Source organism: Pongo pygmaeus, chromosome 23 (genome assembly GCF_028885625.2).
Source record: "Pongo pygmaeus isolate AG05252 chromosome 23, NHGRI_mPonPyg2-v2.0_pri, whole genome shotgun sequence".
Lineage (NCBI taxonomy): Eukaryota > Metazoa > Chordata > Mammalia > Primates > Hominidae > Pongo > Pongo pygmaeus.
The window spans coordinates 1,088,773-1,096,231 of record NC_085931.1 but is presented as its reverse complement, the minus strand read 5'-3'; positions in this window follow the sequence as shown (position 1 = coordinate 1,096,231).

The following is a 7,459-nucleotide window of genomic DNA, read 5'->3' as shown; positions in this document are numbered from 1 at the left end:
TGAACTGGAAAACTCAATGTGATAAAGACAGATATACTGATTTAACATAATGTCAATGAAAATACCAGCTGACTGGCCATCAGAGAAATGCAAATCAAAACCACAATGAGATACCATCTCACACCAGTTAGAATGGCAATCATTAAAAAGTCAGGAAACAACAGGTGCTGGAGAGGATGTGGAGAAATAGGAACACTTTTACACTGTTGGTGGGACTGTAAACTAGTTCAACCATTGTGGAAGTCAGTGTGGCGATTCCTCAGGGATCTAGAACTAGAAATTCCATTCGACCCAGCCATCCCATTACTGGGTATATACCCAAAGGACTATAAATCATGCTGCTATAAAGACACATGCACACGTATGTTTATTGCGGCATTATTCACAATAGCAAAGACTTGGAACCAATCCAAATGTCCAACAATGATAGACTGGATTAAGAAAATGTGGCACATATACACCATGGAATACTATGCAGCCATAAAAAATGATGAGTTCATGTCCTTTGTAGGGACATGGATGAAACTGGAAATCATCATTCTCAGTAAACTATCGCAAGAACAAAAAACCAAACACTGCATATTCTCACTCATAGGTGGGAATTGAACAATGAGAACACATGGACACAGGAAGGGGAACATCACACTCTGGGGACTGTTGTGGGGTGAGGGGAGGGGGGAGGGATAGCATTGGGAGATATACCTAATGCTAGATGACGAGTTGGTGGGTGCAGCGCACCAGCATGGCACATGTATACATATGTAACTTACCTGCACATTGCGCACATGTACCATAAAACCTAAAGTATAATAATAATAATAATAATAATAATAATAAAAGAAAAAATAAAAAGAAAAAAAAAAGAAAGAAAATACCAGCTGAATTTTTGGTAGATATAAATAAGCCGATTCTAAAATTCATATGGAAAGGCAAAGGAATCAGAATAGCTAAAAACAATTTTGGAAAAAAACAATAAATTTGGAGGAATCAAACTATCCTGTCTTAAGATTTACTATCAAGCTACAGTAAATATGATATCTTGGTACTGGTGAAGAGAGACACACATAGATCAATTTAGCAGAACATGGTACAAAAATAAACCCAAGTAAGTAGTGTTGGGATGGTTGGTCATTCATATGTAAAGAAATAAACCCCAACTTAACCATCGCATATTGTTAAAATGTTAACTCACAATGGATCACAGATTTAAGTGTAAAACCATAAAACTGCTAGAACAAGAGAAAATCTTCATGACCTGGGGCTAGGCAGACTTCTTAGATATGACATCAAAAGCACAATCCAAAAAAGATAACATTGATAAATCAGATGTCATTAAAATTAGAAATTTTGTTCTGCAAAAGACACTATTAAGAGAATGAAAAGACAAGCTGCAGGCTGAGAAGAAATATTTGCAAATCACACATCCAACAAAGGACTTATAGCCAGAATATATAAATAGCTCTCAAAAATCAACAATAGGAAAAATATAACCCAATGTAAAACTGGGCAAAGCATGCATACAGACACTTCCGCAAAGAAGATATAAGGATGGCAAAGAAACAACAACAAAAAAGTAATATCTGCTGACCACCATTAGCCATTAGGGAAATGTAAATTAAACTCACAATGCTTAGAATGGCTAAAATAAAAAAAAATAAGGAAAATACTAAGTGCTGATGAAGATGTAAATAAACTGGAACTTTCTACATCATTGGTGAGAATGCAAAATGGTACAGTAACTACAGTTTGGCAGTTTCTCATAAAGTTAAACATGCATTTCCCATATGACCCAGTAACCCTACTCCTGGCTTCGTATCCTACAGAAATAAGCACAAAAAACTTACATGAATGTTTATATCAGCTCTATTCAGAAATGCCAAAAAGTGGGGGAAAATGTCTATCAACCAGTGAATAGATGAACTATGATATATCCATAAACTGGATACTTCTGTTAACCAGAAGTAAACAGAAATGAAGTATTGATACGTATAACAACTTGGATGAATGTCAAGAGCAATTTGCTGTGTAAAAGAATCCGGTCTCAAATCTTACATATAGCGTCAGTCCATTGATATGACATTCTCAAAAAGACAACGCTATAGAGTTTTAGTGCTTATGGTAGTTGCCAGTAGTTACAGGTATGCTGAGGGGTAATTATGAGGGAAGACATGAGCGGACTTTTTGGGGTGATGGAAATGTTATTTTTCTGACTACGATAGTCATTACACAAACTATGCCTGTGTTGTAATAGAATTGTACCCCAAAAATAACAAAACAGACAATTTTACTGTAGAAACAATTTTTAAAAACCTGTTTTAAAAACCTGGAAACACAATCTCAGTTATAAGGCATGGTCTATCAATGTTGCTATCATTTCTAACAATTTGTTTCTTAGGAATTTTGTTTAGATTATCAAAACATAACCAATCATTGCTCTTCAACTCTTCAATACTCTGAAATAGTTGGTGGATTATATAACCTACCAATATTAAGTGAGACTAAGGAATATATCCAGGGGTTATTTATATTCTATTTTGATACCTAGTTCCAATTCTACACTGCAAATCCTTGATGCCAGCTGTCTGTTGAGTAACTACTCTAACCATAAACACTTAACAACTTTGTACGATGTGCTGGACACATAGAGAAAAATATGACATGGTCCCAGAAATAGAAGAACTTTCAGTGTATGGATTTAGATAAAGAGAAATAAGAAACGAGGAGCTATAAAACTTAGGCAAGGCAAACTCCACACTGGAACAAAAAATTCATCACCATCCTTCTCCAAGGTACAACTCTCTTGCGTCCCCTAGCGTCCTCAAGTAAGGACCATTCTGTAAGCTGCAACGAATGAAAACCTTAGAGTAGCTGCTGGCATTTCCCTTTCACGGTCTTGGATATAAGCAATTTATGGTCATCAATGTTTGACAATTATGACAATCAATCAAACAATATTATTCTAAGTCAATGTTAGAGATTTGGTTTAAAATACTGAAACAAAAAAAAAAAGGGGGCAGGGAGTTGATCAGAGACTGGCAAATGTTAACAAAGCTTGAAGCTGGGTGATGCTTCCACAGAATTATTTTAGTCATATTACATTTGGCTATGCTTATAAATTTCCATAGTAAAGACTTAAGGGTAAAATAAAAGCTATGAAGCCTATTTGGTTAAACATGGATAAAAATCCAAAAAGAAGTCTACTGGAAGAGGAAAACATTGAATTAATATTGTTATTGTTATATCTTGTGGTTACCATAATTAAATTTTTTCTTTTACTCTTTCTATACTTTCTTAATCTATTACAATATGCAATCATTTATATAATCAGAATATGAACTGTAAATATTTCAAATAAAATTAAATTACAGATAACTAAAAAAAAAATCAAAAATTCAAAGCTCATTAACGTGGCTTTTACGGTCCTCTGGAAAAATCCAAACATGTCTTCTGAAGCTGACACTAAACACATCAAGAACTAAGGCAATGGATGGAAATTATCTGAATTCAAATCCCAGCTCAGGCTCTTACCACCTGGGTGACCTAAAGATAAACCACCTATGCTGTGTGACTCTTTGCTTATCTTTAAGATGAGAATGGTGGCACCCAACCCAGCCTCAAAGGGCTCTTGTGAGGATTAAATATGTTAATTCATATCAAACGCTTAGAATGAACAGCACTCAATGTTTAAATACTATCTTTATTACTCATGCCCAAGTACTCCCTCATCCATTTCTGCATTTATTGAACAAATATCAGGGCATCTTCGAGCAGAATTTGCTAATGAATGAAGGAAATATCGTCTCCCTGGGAAGAAAGGATGATAAGTACTACTCAGGTGACACTCCGCTGCCAAGTGCCAAAGGGTCGTTCCCTCCTTCTCCCTGCAGCCTTTTTCAAGAAGTCAAGGCTAAAGAAGGAAAGGAAGATGGAAGAAATCAGAACTCCTGCATAAATTACAGTGGACTGCCCAGACAGCCAGGAGTGATCCTCTCCTAAAGAAAAATCACTCAGTGATCAGAAAAGGGCCAGGGATACTCTCCAGCTGGAGCTCTGACTCCATCCTGGGTTCACAGAAGCTTTCAGGGAACTCAGTCCTTCTCAGAAAATTAAAAAGTGCTAAAAACTAGAGGTCCATCTTCTACCACTTGTCAGGCTCTGTTCCAAGTCTTTTTATTTAACTCTCAAAAGAACTCCATTAGATAGATACTAGCACCATTTTAAAGAAAAAGAAACATAGGCAGAGAGATTAAGATATTCGCCTTTTATTATACTGCTAGGAAATCGCAGAGCTGGCTGATGGTCAGGGGAAAGGGTTGGGGGAGTACAGAACCCAGGAGATCCCCAGTCCCTGCGATGTAGGATCCTGGACCCCTGGCTCTAAGTGGGTATGCGCTAGCTGCCCCACGCTGGAGAAGGCTAATTCAAAGAAAACAAATCCCACCTTTCGCCGCAAGTGGATTCTCCTCCCCTAGAGCTACTTCCCAGTTGCTACTGGCCCCCAGTAAAATGAACATCAGTATGGACGGAAGGAGCAGGACGCAGAGCGGGGAGGGTCGTCTTTCTGGGAGGAAAGAAGGCCATGGCCTAGCGTATCTTGGGCGGAAGTGGCTCTGCCTACGGAGACCTCCTGGACTACGCTTCCCAGAATTCCCGACGGGATCAGGGAGACGGCCTCAGCCTCCTAGAGCAGAAGTTACCCGACTACACGGGGCTCCCAAACTACACTTCCCAGAATTCCTAGGAAAACTCTCCACTTCTCTGCCTGCCTAGGACGCAAGTTCCTGGTTCCAAGCTGAGAGTCTGGATGATATTTCACATGTGCTGGTCCCAAAGGAATTCCTTAACTCCCCCTTCCTGGAAACGAAATGCTTCCAAAGACAGAGAGCTCCTATATATACTTCTCTGTTTTCCCCAGAGGACCGTGCATGAAAGGCGCCTTTCCTGGCGCGTGTGTCTCTGACCCTCTGGATCTTCTGGACAGTTCCCAGAATTTCTTGCAGGGCAGCACTTCCCCTTAAGTCGTCTCTTTCTCGTTTGGATAGTCAGTATTTGTATAGTCACTATTCTCTTTTGGTTAGCCCTCTAATTTTATACTGCTAGTCCAGCTCTACTGCCTTCTCCTTAGAGTTTGAATTTATTTTTCTTCAAACGCTACACAAACCCAAATAAACTCAACCAAAGCGGACTTTACCTACCTTCCTACCTACCAAGAAAATATCCCATAAAGGAGAGAACGGAGAAGCTTGCAATACAGGAAGAAAAAAAAAAGAATTACAGAATGGAAGCGATGTGTGTGCTAAAAACGCAGGCACTTAAAGGAAATTGGGCTGATTTGTACTGGACACCGAATTTGAGGAATACAGGATCTCAACCTTTCTTTGACTGGATTGCTTTTTTATTCCATTTTGGTGTGGACGCGTCTGAAACTGATAGTGCTGCTGCTACCTACCATAATGTGTTTGTTGCAAGACCCACAAGAACGTGGATGCCAAGAATCCACAAAAAAACAGATGCAACCATTGATGAGGCCATAAGCAGAAACAGCAAGTGGTTCCCACGATTTCTGTGCTTTGATAAGGCAAATAGTAGGGATGTACTGATACAGACAAAATGTTATTATTATGGGAAGGGATAAGTCCCTTGTAAAACCTTGAAATTTTTTTCTTCTTTGAGAAAAATCTATCACCTATTTTCACCCTGCTCTTGATATAGCAAATATTGTACGTTGTCTTATGGAGGATGATTCAGGGAGGACGGTGAATGGGTTGACTCAATCCAGAAAAGGAAGAGGAAAATAAAAAGACATAACGACCAATCTGTGAAAATGCTCAGTGGCTTAAGACACTATTAAGAGATGAGACTATTTGATTCTTTATTTAACTCCTTTCCAAGGAAATGTTTTTGAAAATCCATACGGTTTACATATTAAAGAGGATCAATCTGATAATAGGTGATTTTTTTGATAAAATGGAAGGAAAATTTGAAAATAAAAGTGACAGAATAATACTTTGTATACTTCCACTTCCAGTAATAATAAAATGAGTGATTTGGAACAAACATCTAGCAGAGGAAAGGTGAGCAAACTTTTTAAATGTCAAAAGGCAACAAACGACAAGATAATGGAGAAATGGTGGGCCAAAATTCAGAAACGGTTGGGAGAGTCATGCATTTGGGGCTACTTTTCTCCTGGGGATTCTGGTCTAGTCTAGGATCTGAAAAGCCTAGAAGATCTGCAGCGCTTTTGACACCTATATGAAGCTGGGGGAACAAAAGATTCTAGCAAAAACTAAAATGCACATCTTTTCAAGCGCATATAAGATTTGTACAAATGAGTAAAATGATATGGGATTTCAAAATACTGAAATACTATGTTTTCGAATACAGTGAAATTTGGCTAGAAATCAATAAAAATACAACTAAATGATTCATGTGTGCATTTAATAAATATTGTCTCATCTCCAAACCCACCATTCTTCACTCTGCTTCATGGGGCTGGAATGGGGGAATCTGCAGGCAATCTTTCCCGACCTCCACACCCCCAATCTGGTTCTGTGTTTGGCAACTATTAGCTGAATAGTATAGGGGTGGTGGGGGCAGGGAGATATACTATATCCTGTGCCTGCCAGCCAGCAGTACTTTTTCTTGTAGCAACTGCCTAATTTTCAGTTTTTCTAACACTTAAATACCTATTTCATCATGGCCCTTTATAAACATTATTAAACAACTTCCCAAAGACTGATCCTTAGATGTCTAAGTCCTAAAACTGCAGGTCCCTGTTTTTGAGCTCAGAGACAGCAGAACTAGCTGAACACTGGCCTCTCCTTAGAGGTCTGAGTTTCAGGTGAGCATGACCTTCCTCCAACCTTCTAAGTTTTAGTAATTCCTGTCTCTTTACTTTGTTTCCTCAGACCTCAGTTGGTAGCTGCTTGCTGCAGTTGCTACTTCCTGCAGTTGTTACTTCCATCATATATTAGAGTTTTTTTTTTTTTTTTTGACAGGGTGTCGCTCAGTTCCCCGGGCTGAAGTGCAGTGGTGCCATCTCAGCTCACTGTAAACCCCTGCATCTCGGCTCCAAGCAATTCTCCTGCCTCAGCCTCCCGAGTAGCTGGGATTACAGACATACACCACCACGCCCAACTATTTTTTGTATTATCAGTAGAGATGAGATTTCGCCATGTTGGCCAGGCTGGTCTTGAACTCCTGACCTCGTGATCCACCCACCTCAGCCTCCCAAAGTGCTGGGATTACAGGCATGAGACACTGCATCTGGCCTAGAGTTCTTTTTCTGCTCTTTCAGAAATCTGGCTACCAACTCTACAATATGCTAATTTTTCTTTTCAAATAATTGGTAAGGTTTCTATTTTCTCAGTGGACCCTAAATTATAAACTTGTTTGGAAATTAATCAAACTACTTTTAAGTAATCCATAGATAAAAAGTATGGCATTGAAATCTGGTGTC